Genomic DNA, 19,152 nt, shown 5'->3' on the forward strand with positions numbered 1-19,152 from the left:
CCTACAGGGTCTGACTGACTGACAAGAACAGAGCAGCAGAGCTGACTCCCAGTGGTCAAGGAGTCCTGCTCTGTGGATGACCTGGTGACTTCTCTCCCACTCAGTCCACAAGCCCCAGAGCAGGATGAGGCTTAGCCCAGGCCTCTGGGGAAGGCCCGGGAGGTCCTCCCCTCCCTCCCTTCTTTTCTCTCCCTCTCCTCCCTCCCCCTCCTCCCCTGAGCCCAAGCTTTCTTGCTGGGAGGCTCTCAGAGCCAGCAGAGCTGTGGATGAAATGGTTCGGTGGCTCCAGCCCAGCTGCTGCCATGGCAACCAGGCTGCCTGCCAGACCCAGTCAGGAGCAGGCCCAGCCTTCCTGCTCTAGAACTACGATTCCCAGAATGCAAAGCACCTGAGGCTGTGAGAGAAACCCACCTCCTAGATGGTATCCAGCCAGAGCCTTCCAGCTTGGAAGACGCATAGGGGCATCCCAAAGGGAACACAGTACAGAACATGGGCACCTGTGTGTGCAGAGAGCAGGGATACCTCTGGAGGAGGCCTGAGAACCCCTCCTGATGTTGGCCTACTGGACATACCAGAAGGAGGCCAATGGCTTCAGGAAGGGACAAAGGCTGGGGATGGGTACTAGTCCTGCTTTTGCCACTAACCTGTGGTGTTGCTTGAAAACTTTCTCTCAAAACTCCACTACGCTCAGTCTCTAACACCACCTTCATAGTCCAAGCCTAGGTGGTTGCAACATGCCACTAATTGGTCTCTTTGCCTCCTTTAGACCCCCTCCCTTCCTTCTTCATGCTGAAGCCTAAGTGACCTTTTCAAAATGCAATTCTGATCATATCACTACCTCCAATGCTCAGCCCCCTGCTGTTTAAACTATTCAGTGTTTAAACCTTTCGCTCTTAGATGAAGCAGTAAATTCCCTCTGTCAGCTGACAAGGCTCTGCATGGCCTGGTCTCTGTCTAGTTTCCAGCCTTCTTACTCACTCCACACACTTCAGCCCTCCTAGACTTTCATTTCCTTGCAGAAGCCATGCTCCCTCCTGCCACAGGGCCTTTGCACAAACTGCTCCCTGTCTCTCCAGAACACTTTTTCCTCCACTGTTGCTCTACACAAGCTTCTCTTTCTCACAAAAATGTCTTCTTCTAAGGAAGCCTCCTCTAACCTTCCTGACTTGACCAAATCCTCCTTTTATATATTAGTGTTGGCACCATGAGCCTCTCCTTTATAGCACTCTCCCAGGTGCACTTTTACATTTATCTGTACAGGCAACTATGCACCTCCCCACCAGATCGTAGCCTCTGTGAGAGGAGAGAGAGTGCCTTTTTGGCTATGACTGCAACCTCAGGATCTAGCACCATATGTGACACATAGCAGACACTCAAGAGCCATTTGTTGAAATAAATGAATCTGTTTAAGTCTCATTCTTCCCACCGGAGTGCCCCCCATGTGTCATGTACTGCAAGGGGGCGGGGCAGGGATACAGTACTGGACAAGACACACAAGCATGGTCCTTCCTATTATGGTGCTCGCAGTCCAGTGGGAGACAGACATTGAATATATAATGACCAGAGTGCCGAGTGGTGCAAATGGCGAAAGATATAGAGCCACGGTGGCACAGAGCCCTGGGATCTGGACAGGTCCACCAAGGAAGAGAAGCAGGAGTCACCAGGCAAAAGGGATGGAATAACGTCAAAGAATGTTGCAGGCAGAGGGAGTGGCATAAGTGAGGATACTGCTGAGGCAGAGAGGGCTTGGATTGTTTGAGGCATGAAGTAAGGACAGAGTCACTGGAGCCTCGAGTGAGTGGGAGGTGGTGGTAGCTCCATCCACATGCTTTGATTTTACTGGCTAGCAGTGCAGATGAGCTGTCTTTTCAAACTGGTTGGATCTTGTCTTCTATACTCCTCCCCCTATTCTCAGGCCCGGGATGAGGCCCAGCATGGATATACCCAGGCTGTCCCACTCCTCAGGTCTATGGCCTTCACCCCCGACCACCCACTGCTGTATTCAGGTATCTGGTAGGGGCCCTGCCCATGTCCGGTCTGATGGGGCTGTGACATGTGTGTGTGTATTAGGGGGTGATATGCTGCGGTAGCAGCCAATCAATCCTGTAGCATACATTGCTGACAAGTCTGGGGGAGATCCCCTGAAAAGGGAGACTGGCCTGGGGCTTGGGGGTGGGTGTGCAGCTTGCCTGGGAAATGAGGCATGACTTACCAGCTGCAAAGACTTCAATGGGTGGGGGCAGCAGAAGCCCCTGGGCACAGGGCAGGGAGGGCTCTTCTCCTCACATTTGTTGCTGTCCTCCTCACTCTCAAGCGTCCTGGGTAGGGTGGGAAAACTCTTTCCAGCAGGTTTAACCCTTCCTTTGAACTTGGCAGTTCCCCTACAAGTAGTCCGAAGTGTGTGTGTGTGTGTGTGTGTGTGTGTGTGTGTGTGTGTGTGTAAAATGAAGTGGCACCTGGGCTGGAAATAATGGACTTTAGCTTTCTTATTTCACTACAGGTATTCCAACCACTACCCCTCTAACACACACACTTGCACACACACACACACACACACACACACACACACACTGAGGCCAGATCCCTGGTTTTGCTGAGGTTTCCCTGTGGGCAGGAGCCTCTATCTTACCCATTTCTCAGGAGAGTGCTTTTCAAAGTGTGAGCTTCAGGCCCACTGCATCAGAATCCTGTGAAATGCTTGTGAAAATGCAGGTTCCCAGAGGACTCTGATGCATGTAGTTCACAGATTACATTTTAAGAAGCATTGTCCTAAAGGATACCTAAGTCTGCCCAAAATAACTGCTGAAGCATTCCCCTCCCCAGAAGTGTCTCCCCATGGTGATCCAACCCTGGACTCTGCATTCTCCCACTCACCTCTAGACCTCTACTAGGAGGGCAAGCCAGCCCTGCCCCTTCAGATCCCCTTCCAAATCCCTGTCTTATCATGCATACTGTAAACATGGACCAAGAACTCATTATGTGCCATGTGCTGGGTTCTGGGGTTCTGGGAAGAACCTGGCAGTCAGGATCTCTACTCTCATGGGTCTTATAATTTGGCAGTGAAGACAAATATTGTAAAAGCAAATAAATAAACAAGATAATTGTGGCAGGTGCTATGAGGAAGATATCATATCTGATATAGTATGCCTGGAAGGGACTGCTTAATTTGGGGGTTCGAGGAAGGAGGCCACCTTGGTGCCTGTGTTTTAAGGAAGGTTCTGGAAATAAATGAAAAATCCCTCCTCTCTCTTTGCTACTGTTTTTATCTCTCTTCTTTCCTTTCTTTGGCTCAGCTTGGCTCTCTGTTTCTGTTTCAACTCCCTCTTTGTCTCATTTCTTCTCTCCTCCACTGCTTCTGTCCCTCCCTCTCCCATTACCTCCCTCTTCTTCCCACCCTACCTCCCTCTCTTCTGCTCCCTTCAGAGGAACTGAAGAAACTAGATCTCACTGTCTCTCAGGCTAGATAGCAGTAATTGAGCTGTGGGCTCGCTCAGCAGCTGGACCTGAGAGTAGGGCTAGAGGAGGGAGTGGGGAGGTCAGAGGGGAGCTGGAGGAATGAGAGCAGGGAGGGGCCTGGGAGGGTGAGGGCACTCAGAGGGGCTGGAGGTGGCTACTGAGCCAGGTAATCTAATCAGGGGGTGAGTCATAAAGATCACTCACTCCCGTGCACAGGACCAGCCTAGGAAATCACATTAATTTAAAGAGGATGTAAAATCCACGGAGAATTCCCCTCTCTCCACCACACACATGAAGATAAACTGTCTTCAGCTTCCAATATGATCTTACAACAGCTTGTCAGTGACAAAACAGCCTCAAATCCTCCCATTTATCAAACGGCCAATCCTGTTAGCAGCTTAAAAGAGACATAATTACCTGCGGCCTTTTGTGTGATTCTTTATACTAACACTGCTTCCTTCTTCCTGGCAGCATTCCAGAACGTGAGCTCAGAATTCTTTCCTGGTGATGGAGGGGATCTTCAGAGATGTTAAAGTTGGGGGGCAAGAGGGGTTGAAGTCAGAAGTTCCGTACTGTGGGCGAGTCTTGGGCTGGGATGTGGGTTAGCACCATGGACAGGGCCAAGGACTGAGGGAGCCTGGGAGCCGCCTTGTGTGCAACGGGTAAAGCAGCACCAAGCCCCACTCGTGTTTGCAGACACCGGGGGGCCAGCAGACACCTGCCGGCAGCCAGCAGGCATTTGGAGGGCTAGGGGCCAGCTGCCTTCACCGAAAAGGCAGTGTAGGCCTCTGCCCAGGGTGCATAAGCACTGACAGTGGGGACAGAAGATCAACGTGGCTTGGCCTGTAGATCAGTAACTTGGGTAGAGTTCTCTACTCTCAGGCAGAGTGAGGAGTTTTTGTGACTTCAGAATCTGCCATGCTGCTACCAGGGAGAACACTAATGTTCCCAGCTAATATTTACTGAGTGCTTGCTATGGGCCGGGCCCTCTGTTCAGCACTTTATACACACGATCTTAATTAATATAAACCTCATGTAACCCTATTCTAACATCCATTTTATAGATGAGGAACCAGATGGTGAGTGAGGCTAAGTCACACGTGCAAGGTCACTCAGGGATGACTCAAACTTGTGGTCTATGAACTGGGCTGCATCCAAGGCAGGCTCTGGCCATGAGGAGAGATCAGTTCTGTGATTCCGGGTTGGTCCCTCTCCCCCTCTGCCCTTATTCCTCAGTGAGCTCAGCTGGGGCAGGTCTCTGTTCTCACTACTTTGATGGATAAGAGAACCCCATGGCATAACTTTTCCTTCCATGAAGAATAAGACTTCCTAAAAACTGGCTTCTTTCTGGCAAGATCTGCTCTGCAAGCTTGCATCTGCATTCTCTCAGCCCCTCCCTCGCCCCGCTAGTCCAGGTCCCTGCTGGGCCTCATCACTCCATTCCAGGAGGTCACCTCGCCCCTCCCCTCCCACTTCCCACTGCCGAGGCCCTACTTGCTTCCAGCCTTCCCTACATTCTTTTCCACTTTCCAAGAGGCCCAAAGGAATCATCTCTTGGGAGGAAACCATCAGAGTCCATTTGGAAGCCAGATAAAGAGGCAGACAGTGAGACAGACAGCAAGAGACAGACGAGAGACAGGCTGAAAATGAAATTTGAAGCACTGTTGAGTCAATGATTATGGTTAAATCCTGTTGAGAGATGAGCCCAGGGTAAGCTAGCCAGGGGTATCTCACAGGATTTCTAGGACTCACTTTTGCTCAGCTGGCTCCTGCTGCCCTCAGCCCTCCATCCTTGCCCCTCTCCCTCCTTGGGCTGCCTCCCAGACCAGCATCCTTCCCCCCACCCCACCCAGCCTCAGGGCATTCATCACTGGGTTAGTGATTTATCAAAGGCTCCGACAGTTGCTGTTTGGCAAAATCAATCTGTGAAGAATGGGACCAACCCAAGGCTCCCTGTTCTCCTGAGCCCCCACCATCAATCTGCCCCAAAGGAACTCCATGGCTCTGACATCAGCACTGCCCCCGCCCCCACCCCAGCCTTGAGTGGGTCTCTGGATCCCTTCTTGTCCTTAGAGAGAAGGGAAAGAAGGAAGGAAAGAGAGAGAAAGACAGAGAGAGAGAGCGCATATGTGTTTTGGTGCCTTTTCTTAGATGTTTATTTTGTTGTTTTTAAGTGAGAAAGTCCCAGCTCTATTAAATGCAATCAATACTTGGCCCAAGAGAAGCTTCCCTTCTCTGAGACATTTGAAACCTAGTCAAATCATTTTGCCCCAATACAAAGTAATTTATCAATTTCAAAACCTTTCTAATCAGTGGAGGCTGTGGAGTCCCCATTCCTGCCTGCCATCTTCTGCTGCAAGACAGGCACACACACATGCAATACACACATACACCCAGAGTTGTGCATAAACTTCTTTATTCTCTCTGCAAACCACCCTCCCTCCCTCCCACCTCCCAGAGACTGCAGAATGTCTTCCCCTCAATTCAGCCTCCAGGCTGGGTGCCATCCTCAGGCTCTTCACCTCAGCCTGTGTGCTCCTAGCCCAGAGAGGCTGCAGGCCCTGCAGGCCTATAGCACTCAGCCCTAGGGAGATGGAGGTAGGCATGAGTCCAGCCACAGTGCACTAGTGAGTGCGCTCCTTTCACCTGGTGTGTAAACAGTTGGGTGGGGGTGGGGACTCTGGTTCATAGGCAGGGTCCAGAACTGGGGCCAGGGGGCTGGAAGGAGCCCTAGGGCCACCAAAGTTGTCCCTTAGGACCTTGGTGTAAATCTCCAAGGGGCAAACAAGATCTACTGGCTGGAGTGAGGTTTGCTGGCTGAACCTGGGGATGATGTCACAAAACTCTCCTGCCTTTAAAGCTGCTATTTTTGCCCTCGAGGACAGGCTGTGTCTAAAGGGAGATTGTGACAGCAGCAAAATCACCTTGCAACTCACCCTCCCACTCCCAGGAAGAGTGGCTTGAGCCTTTACCGCTCCATTAGATTGGATTCTCGGCAGGATTCTCAGCAGGTCTTTTGTGGCCGCCAGCTGTGGTGGCCAGATAGGCCACTGACCTTTGAGGAGGGGCCACTCAATGAATGGCTAATTTAAATGCTCTCCTTACAATGGACTGTGCACATTTGGCCCTCAGAGAGTGACTGAGGGAAGTGACTCAGCAAGCCAGAGGCCTGGTTCACAAGCGAACACAGGAGCATAGATGACATATGAACTTTCCGAAACCTCTACCGATGGAACAGTCAATCCAAAGGCCTTACCTTGGCATTCGAGGCCCTTCCATCTGGCCTAACCTAACACTTCCAGGAGACCTTTCATGCCTAGTGTTTGGAAGGCACTCTGTAAATATGTGTGCAATCAATGAATGGGTGGAAATCTCTGTGTAGCTCTGCCCCCCATTTCATGCCTTCCTTCCCCAAGTCTATCATAGCTCCTCTAGGGCTGGGAGCAAGGACTTTGCATATCTTTGGAGCCCTCATAGCTCCTTGCCCAGGGCTCTGCACAAAGTAATATTAAACTAGAGCGAGCACAGTACCCTGTGGTTTACAAGGTATTTTAATATTAACTGTCTAATTTAATTCTACAATAATACTGGGGATAGATATAGTCCTGTTTTATACTGAGAGGACCCGAGGTTCAGAGAGGTGAAGTCACTTGTCCTCCATTACACACAGAAAGTAAACAATAAACCTGGGATGCCAATGCAAGTTCTCTGAATCCAGATCCTAAAATCTTTCTACCTCATTCATTTGTTCATTTATTACATAAATAGTGAGCTTCCTCTCCATGCCAAATGTTAAGTTTTCTTCATGGCAATCTGAAACTAGGTGACATTGTACCCTATCTGTAGATTGGAAAATAGAGGTGAAGTGATTTGCCCAAGATGGCACAGTAAATAAATAGGTGATGGAAGTAGTTTGAACCCAGATCTTTTTTTTCCTTTTTTTTTCTTTTGTTTTTGAGAAGGAGTCTTGCTCTGTTGCCCAGGCTGGAGTGCAGTGGCATGATCTCGGCTCACTGCAAGCTCCGCCTCCCAGGTTCATGCCATTCTCCTGTATCAGCCTCCCCAGTAGCCAGGACTACAGGCACCCGCCACCACGCCCAGCTAATTTTTTTGTATTTTTAGTAGAGACAGGGTTTCACCATGTTAGCCAGGATGGTCTCGATTTCCTGACCTCATGATCCGCCTGCCTTGGCCTCCCAAAGTGGTGGGATTACAGGTGTGAGCCACCGCGCCTGGCCAAACCCAGATCTTTTATTTCAAATCCAGAATCTCCTGTTACACCTCACAATTTTTTTTTGTTTTTTGTTTGTTTGTTTTTGAGACACAGTTTCGTTCTTGTTGCCCAGGCTGGAGTGCAATGGTGCGATCTCAGCTCACTGCTACCTCCTCCTCCTAGGTTCAAGTGATTCTCCTGCCTCAGCCTCCCAAGTAGCTGGGATTACGGGCATGCACTACCACGCCCGGCTAATTTGTATTTTTAGTACAGACAGGGTTTCACTATGTTGGTCAGGCTGGTCTCAAACTCCTGACCTCAGGTGATCTGCCCACCTCAGCCTCCCAAAGTGCTGGGATTACAGGTGTGAGCCACTGCACCCAGCCTCATAAAATGTTTTGTTGTAACATTCATGAAGAACCAACTATATGCCAAACACTATCCCATTTAATCTTCACAACATCTGACATGGGTTCTATTATCACTTCCTTCTTAGAGATGGAGAAATCAAAACTTTAAACAAAGTCCAGTGCCTGAGCATGGTAACTCACACCTGAAATCCCAACAATTTGGGAGACCGAAGGGGGTGGATTGCTTGAGTCCAAGAGTTCAAAACCAGACTGGGCAACATGGCAAGACCCCATCTCTACAAAAAACAAACACAAACACAAACAAAACAAAACAAAACAAAAAAAACACAAAAAATTAGCTGGGTATGGTGGCATGTGCCTGTGGTCCTAGCTATTCAGGAGGCTGAGCTAGGAAGATCACCTGAGCTGGAGAAGTCGAGGCTGCAGTGACCTGTGATTGTGCTGCTTACCACTCCACCCTGAGTGACAGAGTGAGACACTGTCTGGAAAAAAAAAAAAAAGAAAGAAAAAGTCCAATATTTAGTAGCCAAGCTAAGAGTTGAACTGTGTTTCTCTGACTCCAGAATCTGAGCTCTATACTATACCAGCTTACTGATGATAATAATAATCCAAATTGTCAATGCATATTGATTGAATGACTGGTCACTGTAGATATTATGTTCATGGCACAGCTAGGGAAAAAAGCTGTAAATTCTGGGCTTGCAAGCCAGCATCTGGCCCTTGGTCTGCATTATGGCTCACAAGCCCTCTGTACCTAATAATAACTGCCCCTATGTCAGCCAGGCTCGGTGGCTCATGCCTATAATCCCAGCACTTTGGGAGGCCGAGGCAGGCAGATCAGAAGGTCAAGAGATCGAGACCATCCTGGCCAACATGGTTAAACCCCGTCTCTACTAAAAATACGAAAATTAGCTAGGCATGATGGCGCACGCCTGTAGTCCCAGCTACTCAGGAGGCTGAGGCAGGAGAATCGCTTGAACCTAGGAGGTGGAGGTTGCAGTGAGCCGACATCATACCACTGCACTCCAGCCTGGTGACACAGCGAGACTCCATCTCAAAACAAAACAAAACAACAACAACAACAACAACAAAAAAAAACCTGCCCCTACTTCTTGAGCAGTCACTGCATGTCAAGTCCTGTGTTCGGCCCCTTACATGCACTCGCATAACCCAATGTAATCCTCATATATGACGTAGGTATTATCTTCCCTATTTGAAGGATATAGAAACCAAAGCTCAGAGAGATTCATTCACTTGTCCCCAGCCACACATGTATCAAAGAGATACTATTGTAAAGATGCTACCTCTTTCCTTGATCCTGCAAACCATCTCGGCACAGCTGCTCCAGTCCCAGCACCCCACGGTGATTGCCAGTGGGGATTATAAACATCATTTCTCTAGGAGTTTGGGAAGAGAGTACAATTGTGGCACCAAGGGGCACTGCAGCTGAAAGTGGTCCCCAGTGCTTAGAGAGACACACAGATCCAGGGCTAAACTCTGTTGGGAGACAAGTAGAAACCGGGAGTCAATGAGGAAGTAGCTGGGAGAGTAGCTGACTTCTGGGAATACAGTGCCCATTACTAGCTTTGATCCCCCAACCCCACCCTTCCAGAGCTAACTGCCCAAGCCTCCTCTTGTAGGAGACATCCCTCCCCTTAATGAATGGCTGCAGCGCCATTTGGCCCTGCCACTGCATCCCACATTGATGGATGAATGTGCCTCTGCAAATTGGAGAAATAACTAATGTACTACTCCTAGACCCTGCTGCCTTCAGGTGAAGGGGGCTCTTCTGGGTTAACTCAAGAATTGGAAGGAATCAGTCCCCTGAATAACAACCCAAAGCAGCAGTGGGGAGAGGCTCCCAGCCTGGTGGGGGTGGATTTACATTTCCTACAGGGTATTCTCAGTGTCACCTCTCATCACCATAATATTTACATCAAATGCAAAAGGCCTCCTCGGAATAGAGCCCTGAGGTTGTAAATGCCAAATCCAAGAATGTCAGTGAATGCAAAAGATCGGGTTCTTTGAGCAGCAGTCTCTCCCTGCCAGGCAATGCCTGCTGCAACCCTGGGGGCAGGCAGGGTGGGCTCCAGAGCCACCGCAAACCTCACCCAAAATAAAGAAAGGCTGGGAACATGTAGGGAGCCCAAAGGCATACATCTCTGGTCCAGGAACACCAGGCAGCCTTGTCCCTTTCACTTGGCTTCACTCGAAGTCTGAGGAAATGTGTTCACACATGTTCCCTGTGCTGGAAGGGAGGCCAGGCCACCTCATGATCAGAATGACAGCTGGACAGATGGACTCTCTCCAATGAACCCCAGAGCCTCAGTGATCAGGCCTCAATGTGGTCTGCAGCCCAGCAGCTGACTGCTGTACCCAGCCTGTCCTCCTTCCTCTCACTGCCCCCTTGGGGCCTAGTGAAGCTTTTCTGAAGTCATTCATTCATCAAACTTTTATTGAGCACTTATTAAGCACCAGGCCCTGGGAATACAACGGTGAACCAAAGAGACACAATTTGTACCCTGAAGGAGCTCATGTTCTAGTGGGCAAAACAGATAATGAACAAGTGAACAGATAAATAACTTCGGATGCTGTTAAGTACTGTGAAGAAAATAAATTGGGAAGAAGGGGTAGAGAGGGAAGGAGGGAGGCTGCTATTGCCTGGGCAGTCAGGGAAGGCCTTCTGGGAGGTGGAGTTTGACCTGAAGAATGAGAATAAGCCATTCTGTAAAGATTTGGAGGAAGAGGATTCCAAGCAGGCAGATCAGCAAGTGCAAGAGCTTTAAGAAGAGAATGAGCACATGTGCTAGAGGAACATAAAAAGGCCTAGTGGCTGGGGCAGAGTGAGAAATGAGGTGGAGGAGAGGGGCGTGGTCTTGTTGGCCATGGAAAGGAGGAGAATTTCTTGCTAAAAGCACTGGGAAGCCATGAGAGTGATTTGGGCAGAGGATGGCACTATCTGATTTACATTTTAATTTTGCTCAGATATTAAAAATCTTGGTCTAGTTCTGGCTTCACAAGTTACTCAATGTGAGATCTTGAGCCAGTTGCTGCATTTCATTAAACCTCAGATTCTTTAAGAACTTCTTGGGGTGTCAGAAGAACGTGAGTTAACATGTGTGTCTAGCTCAGAGCCCAATATCGATAGCTGCACAATCAATGCCCCACTTTGTCTCTCTTCCCTCTGCCTTTCCTCTGAGCCCCAGCCTCTCACCAGCTGTCACACACTAAGTACACCCCAGGGCCTAGCTGGGATCTCAGAGTGGAAGGAAGAGGTCTCATCCACAGGTATCAGGACCAGCTGAGGTAGGCCCAGTGTTCCCCTCGCCAGTGCCCAAGCATTTGAGGAACCACTCCTCAGGGTCGCCGGAGATCAGACCCTGCATGGGTACACCAAGGGGCTGCATGCTGCCAGGGAAGTGGCCAGGATGTCTGGGCCCATTTGCATGCAGACACTATGCATTTCCCTGTATTTCCATGCCATTTGCTACACCAAAATGGCAGGCCCAGCATGCAGGGGAAAGGTTATCACTGCTACCTGAGGTCATGCTCCTTTACACTTACCTGCAATCCTTCCCTGTACTTTGCATGCAACCTTTGATCCCAGAAGTTGCCTGGGGGAGAACTAGGAGAAAAGGGAAGCTGGAGGGAGCCAATAAGGAAGGCAGTTTGGAGACTAAGCCAGGACTGAGAGCAGACAGGGTGACCCTCACTTCTCCCAGGACCTGGGCCCACACTGCTGGCTCCAAAGTGAGGAAGAGGTGGCTGCCTGAGATAGAATCCTCCCAGCAGCTGCCTAGGTAGCCACATATCCACTTGACAGGCCTCAGGGGACAAAGCACTTCTCCTGCCTCCCTCCCAGCACTGGGACCCACAGAAAGGATCTGATGAGGTTAATTAATTGCTTGTAAAAAGTTCTTTGGAAGGAAAAGAGCCATCATGTCTGGGAGCCAGAGGGTGGCAGCAGCAAAGTCCTACCAGTTAAGACAGGGGTGCAAAGGGCAGGGCTGTGATGGTGCCAGACAAGGAAGGGAGTGGGACAGCAGAAGGAAGGGACATGGGACAAGTCTCAGAGAATAGCCTCAGGGAAGCCTCTGATCCTGGAATGTTTGGGGAGCCCACAGCGGGAGAGAGTTTGGTTGGGCAAGGGTAGTAAGGCCCAGGCTGGCTCATCCCAGTGCCTGAGATAAGAGGAAAGAGAAATGCAACCCGAGCTGGGGACTCTTCCTCCCCTTCCTCACGAGGATGCTCTTCCTCTTCCTTCCCACTGGATAAGTCTGAAGCCAAGGGCTCCCACATCAATCCTCCCCTCCCACCGCCCACCCTGACCTCTGGAAGATCCTCTCTTTTCATTCTTTTGGGGCTCAGTATCCCCTCACTGAGTCTCCCATGTGAGAGACCTTCCTTCTTCACATCCAGTCTCTCAAAAATTCCTGTAGCCCTGACAAGGCCCTCAACTATATCCTGAATTTTAGATGTAGGTTCACTGTACTCCACATCTCCATCATGGCCAGAGGCATTGAAATAGGGCAGGCTGGAAACAGGCAGAGAAACTGGTGCTGCGGGAACCCAGGGGTACTGACCAAGGTCCTGAACAGCCTCAATTCCTGTTACACAGGAACTTCGCAATGCTCCTTGTGCACCCTATGGTCCCATCCCTGCCCACACATCCACCCTGGCTCCACCTCCAAGGCTTCATCCTGAATGTGAGCCATATAAGGGATGGGGATGATCAGGGAGCTGATCTCGATGAGCTCCTTCAGGTTACAAGCCAGCCCTCCCTACAAAGCTGCAGCCTCTGCCCCTCCCTTTTTGTCCTTAACACTGGCTCTGTCTGTTCTGCCAGCCTTGTCAAGGACAGCCCCTGCAATCTGACCACACAGCAGCTGGTAGAGCCCGGGGCTGCACTTGACATCCTGATCCAACCATATTCTCAGAGAGAAAACAGGTTGGGAGTTCCGCATGCTTGCACACACCTGCACATATCATGCACACACTCAAACTCTCAATGTCAGCCTAGACTAGAGAAGTGGTTCTTAGATTTCTTGGGTCACAGGCTATCTGGCTGTGATCTCCTCAGAAAAAAAGATGCATACGTACCCAAACCTTTGCACATCCCACCAGGAGGGCCTGGGACAGGGGTGTCCTTCCTGATTCCTGCCCTCCACTGTAAAACTTGCCCAGGGAGTGGGGCTCTACCAAGAAGATGTTCTCTGGGAAGATGCACTGAGTTTGGGCACTCCCCAGGAGTAGTGCCAGTGGGGCTGGGCTGAGGTGCAAGAGGAATCAGAACCATCTCCAAGGCCACCTCCAGCTGTTACACATGAGGACTCAGTGGTTCTGTACCACACATGCCTCTTGCTAACCAATGCAGTCAAGGCATCATCCACTCTGCTTTGATCTTCTTGAATCAAGACAGATGAGCTCTGAGCTCCTGGTGTCTACCTGAGTCACTGCACAGTCTGACCAAGTTCTTGCCATTTACAGTGAGCACCAACCACATAGATGAGGAAACAGGGCTCTGCCTGGCTTCAAATCTTCCTATGACCAACCACAGACCAACTTCTTTGGGTTCAATGCACACACCTGTAGACTGTGCACATACATGCACTGACATGCAAGGCGCACATGCTCACAGGTCAGGACACACACACAAATCATGCAAGAGCATACAGAAACACATGAATCATAAAAACAGGCTGAAACAGGCAAAACTCCGAAAAGCACATGCATGTATAAACTTCACATACATATAATCACAGTCATGCAAACCATATGGACACATATACATGCTCTAAAATGTAACCCCCCATTCCCACCTCCTCGGGAATATTCCAACCCCACTAAACTTTTCATTTCTTTCTGCCATGGCCTCTAACTCCCCCTCGCCTTTGTGTAATCTGTTCCCTATGATGGAATCATTCTTCCCTTCTTTTCCTCACATGGTGGATTCTTAGTAAGCTTCTATATGGGGTACCTGGGGTTGCCATAAAAATTACTACAGACTTGGTGGCTTTAAAACAGCAGAAATTTATTCTCTCACACTTCTGGAGGCCAGAAGTCTGAAATCAAGGTGTCAGCAGGATTGGTTACTTGCTGGAGGCTCAGAGAGAAAATCATGTCAATGTCTCTCTCTGAGTGCCAGAAAGGTTCTTACCCTTGTCTGAGTGCACTAGGAGGGGCAAAAAGCAGTCAACTGTGGTCTCCTGCCCTCAAGAGCTTCCGGTGGCTGCAATCCTTGGTTTGTATACACATCACCCCAATCTTGCCTCTGTGGTCACATAGCATTCTTCCTGTGTCTGTGTCTGTGTTCCCTCTTCTTAGAAGGACACCAGAGTCTTTCAATTAGGGTGCACACTAATCCAGTATGACTTCATCTTAACTTGATGACATCTGCAAAGACCCTATTTCTATATAAGGTCACATTGACAGGTACTGGGAGTTAGGACTTGAATATATTTTGGAGGGGGTGGGACACAATTTAACCCTCAATAGACTAAGTCTTAGCCAACTTTTCTTTCTCCATGAGTTCTTCCCTGATCTGTCTCCCTAGACTGGTTAAAGTCAGGGCCTCTGGCATGTGCTCCCCCATCATGGCACTTAGCTCACTTATTATTATCACTTCTTTAATGGTCTCTCTTCCCAGCTCTGAGGGGCTAGGGCAGTCCATTTCTTACTCACCATCATATCCCCAGCACCTGGCACAGTGCCCAGCTGTGACAGGATCTCAATAAATGCCTGTTGAATTAATTAAACCATTTATTCACATAGTGCCATACATGAACCATAATTCACATGCGTGAGCACAGATACCTTACATATGTGTGCAAACATGTAAATCAAGGGTACACACAGACACATGAAATCTATATACAGTGTACACACACATGCCAGGCCCTGAATACAGTTCAGCTGATTCCAATTAGCCAACAAGTCATGGATGAGTTCCAAGAAAGCCCAACCCTTCTCTAAGTGCACTGGGAGAGGCAAAAAGGGGTCACCTGTGGTCTCCTGCCCTCAAGGGACTGATGGACCAATTGGAAAAACAAGACTAATATATGATGAGAGATACCATAGAATTTAGTTATATTCTGTGAGCTGTGAAGGCTCAGAGGAAGGAGCTCTTGTTGTAGGCTGGAGTAGTCCAGGGAGGCTCCCTGGGGGAGGTGAGAGTGGAGCTCAGCCTTCCTGTGTGGGCAGGATTTGGACAAACAGAGAGAAGAGAGAGGGGAGAAGGGGAGAGAAAAGGAGAGGCATGAAATCAACATGTACAGCAAAGGCCCAGGGGCCAGTTCATGGGATAAGTCTGATGGAAGGAACCCATGCTAGCAGCTGTGTAAAGAAGGGAGATCTAGATGACAGACGGCCCCAGTGCCAGTTGGAGGTTCTCCAGCTTGTCACAACACCGGGTAGTCCAGGCTCTTCCTGCTAGGTGTGGGGAGCTATTTCTCCAAAGCTTAGTGACTCCAGCTTCAAAGGGCTGGGGGGAAGGCAGGAATATGCTGACTCTGTATCTCAAGCTGTGGGAGCATGAGGCGGGCCCTGGCAGGACTCCTCCTCCCCAGGAAGCCCTGAGTGGCAGCAGCAGCTGCTAGAAAGGCAGAGTCAAGCCCAGTGACTCCCTGCCTGGGAGAGGTATGTGACAAGCTCGAAGAAAGCTTCAGGGACACCTTTGTTGGCAAAGCAGCTCCTGTCAGCCCCCAATGACAGGGTGGGTGTGGGTGGCCATCAGGTGGAGAGAAAGCCTCTCAAAGCTCCTTCCCAGCCCCAGAGCCCTGACACTAGCAGGTCCCTTGAGACAGGCCTTAGAGCTTCTGGCCTCTGATGACTCTAGCTCTCTGGCCTCAGAGCCCCAGTGGTGACAATGCCCAGCTAAAGCACTGAGATGAGCTGGGAGAAGTGACAAGAGTCCTGCCTATGAAGTATTTTGCAACATTTAAGAGCAGGAGCTCTGGATATTTGGATTCAAATCCCAGCTCCACGCCGTTCTTGCTGTTTGTTCTTGGGCAAGTACTCAACCACTCTGAGCCTGCATTTCCTCATCTGTAAAATGGGGATAATTGTAGCTCTCTCCATCAGGGTTATGATGCTTGAGTGACTCTCACTAACTATCCAGGAAATGGGAGCTTTATGTATTTGTCTAAATGCTCTGATTCCATCTGCATTAATATTAGTGGCTGATGTGCAGTCAGAGCCCAGGACATCCTGGATGTCAACTCAAAAGGCAGACAGGAAAACCTCACAGTTTGTCCAGGCTGCAGAAGAACGCCTTAGTATATGGGCATCTAAGCACCTTTCTCAAGTCCTGCCACAGAGCACAGTAATGTCCCCTGCCCCTCTCCCATGCCTCCCACAGCCCAGGAGACCCAAAGTAGGAAACGTAGTGAAAGCTGATGAGGTATCTGTTTCATGGCCATAGCATGCCCTGACCGACTGGGCCTGAGCCTCTTTCTGACTGGGGTGTATCCTGGGGCTTTAGCCCAAGCTCAGATAAGGCCGAGAAGTAGAGAGAAGAGGCTTACAAAGGAAGGGGGGGCAGCAGTACCTGCCTCTCATAAGAGAGGCTTTGGAGATGGTGAGTTTCTTTTTTTCAATACAGAAGGAAATGATCATTAGTCATCTAGGTTTAGGAATCCTGTAGCAACAGAGAAGGGCTGAGCCTGGGGCCTGGGAAGCCAATATAAGGCCTCTATCACCCTTCAGGCCTCCGTCTGACCTTGAAATTGTCCGTGTCCTAGGGATTTGGGGCCAGGAGGTAGTGGTTGCCATGGGAACTTGGAGAACCTCCCAAGAAGCGAGTGGAGACTGCAAAGAAGAGAAGAGGGGCCAGAGGTTCGAAAAGAGAAAATTTGGCTTGGGCCTGGGGCCTTCCTATCGTGGACACCACCTCCCTGTCCCTTCATGCACTGCTCAGAAAGGCCCCAGTAGCGAATAGGGGAGAGGTAGGCAGTAAGTTCTGTGTTTGAAAGGTGAAGTGATGTTCTTGAATCTATAGTGATGGGGTTCTGGAAAACCCTGGGGCACCTGGGTGAGTCACTGAAGATCTGGGCAACCAGGTGGAGCTGGAGCCAGGCAAAGGGGGATATTCACCAGCTCCTGGACATCTGTAGCTATTGGCTCTTCAGACAACACGGGAGACAGCCCTCCTGCAAGAAGCAGGAGCAAGGTGAGTGGTCCAGCCCAAGTGAGCACTGGAAATGTGAAAACGGATGATCACCCCTGCTGGAGGGCTGGCCAGCCAAGTAGGCTCAATGGAGAGGGAAGGACAAGAAGAAGCCCACAACTGGACAAAAAGGACAGATGGAGGGGACAACATGAAGGGGGCCAGAGGATAAGGGAGGAGAGTTAAGGGAACACACAGACAAGAAAGATCTAGGGCAGGTGGACATGGGCCATTCCCCAGGCCACAGGGATTCAGGAATCTCTCACCCTCATCCATCCGGAAGGCCAAAGACAGCCTCATAAAGGAGTGACAAGGCTTTCCTGGCAGTCCCCTTCCCAGCTCTTCCTAAGGACTCAGTCTGTTAACTTGATACCATTTATTCAAGCTTACCCATGGCCAGCCACAAATCCTAGATTACTGAGGAATCAGAGGCCAATTTTCTGGGCTCGCTTTAAGGTGAAGTAAGGCACTCACAACTCTAGATAGCCAAGCTCCTAGAACTCGTCCTAGAGTGGTGCACAAGCCCAGGAATGTCAGAGCCCACTCTTGAACTTCTCCTCCTCTCGCAACAACCAGTCCCCAATTTCCAAGCCAAGACACAGTGGGATATGCGGGGGTGGGGTGGAGGCAGTCCTAGATGTCTTTTTCTCTTCTTCCTCTTTGGCCCCAGAGAGCCCTGTCCTCCAGGCTGCTGGGCCCCAGGGGGCCTCTGTGAAACCCCATTTCCTCTCCATTCAATGACAATGTCCCTCCCCTCAGACTCTCTGACTTCTGTCCTACATCCTGAGCATTTCTAGGCCAGAACCTCCAGCCACCAGGATCACAGAAGCCTGTCGGCCCTGCAGCTCCAAGCGGGCAGAAACACTAATTGGTGTTAATGGAGACCAGGCCAGAAACTCACAAAAGATCCCCTCTTCCTGACCAGAGCCAGGCCTGGGGCGCAGCCAGGCTGCTGGCTTCTGCTGTCTGCTAGTAGTGGGAGGGGATGACGTGGGGGAGAGGGTGCAAGAGTGGGGCGACCCTCTGGGGCTCCCCTCACCTGAGCCTCCTATACACTCAGCAAGAGGCTGGCTTTTCTTGCGGCCCCTTAAAACAACTCCTCAGGTAGGCCAGAGCACCTTAAGTACTTTGCCCCGTCAAAGCCTGCCCTATATGCTTATTTTAATCTAATCTCGCTTGGAACAGAAAGCTCTGAAATCAGACTGCCTGTGTTGATATCCCAGTACCACACCTTAATATGTGAGACCTTGGACCAAAAATGGTGCCTCTATTTTCTTGTCTGTGAAAAGGGAGTAATACTACCTACCTCACTGGGTTGTTGTGAAGATTAAATGCTATCCAGAAAAAGCGCCTAGCATAGTTCCCAGCATGTAGTAAGCACCCACTCAATGAATGGTAATTGTAGTTCTATGATTATGATTATTATTTCTTGGGCTCAGTTCCCTTTGTTGTGGGAAGTTCCTGTTCCAAGACTTCGACACTGAACATAAAGAATGGAATAGAGCAGGCACCCCAGAGAAGTTTGTTGAATAGATGAAAGGAAGGGAGAGCGGGAGGAAGGGGGGGAGGGGAGGAAGTAGGGGGGAGGAAGGGAGGGAGGGAGGGAGGAAAGTGGATGCCTTTATCAGAGGTAAAACCACTCTTATAAGTAGACCACTGTTCAACACTCCATCTAATAGACCGTCTGTCGTTGCCTATAATTTTACCAATGTTGACTAATTCCTTTGAGTAAAGCACTGCCCTCTTCCCATTGGATCCCTTTAAAATGCAAACAATCACACTTTAGTTTGAATGAATTATAAGATTGACTGAGAAGAGATAGTTTGAAAGCACCACAGCCTCCACGGGGAAGATGGGAATTTTGACATGGAAAGTGCCAAAGGAATGGAACAATTTTACAGGAGGCTGGCTCTAAGAAAATTGAGTGCAGGACACTGCAATTTCCCTTA

This window comes from Nomascus leucogenys, chromosome 2 (genome assembly GCF_006542625.1).
Source record: "Nomascus leucogenys isolate Asia chromosome 2, Asia_NLE_v1, whole genome shotgun sequence".
In the NCBI taxonomy this organism is placed as follows: Eukaryota; Metazoa; Chordata; class Mammalia; order Primates; family Hylobatidae; genus Nomascus; species Nomascus leucogenys.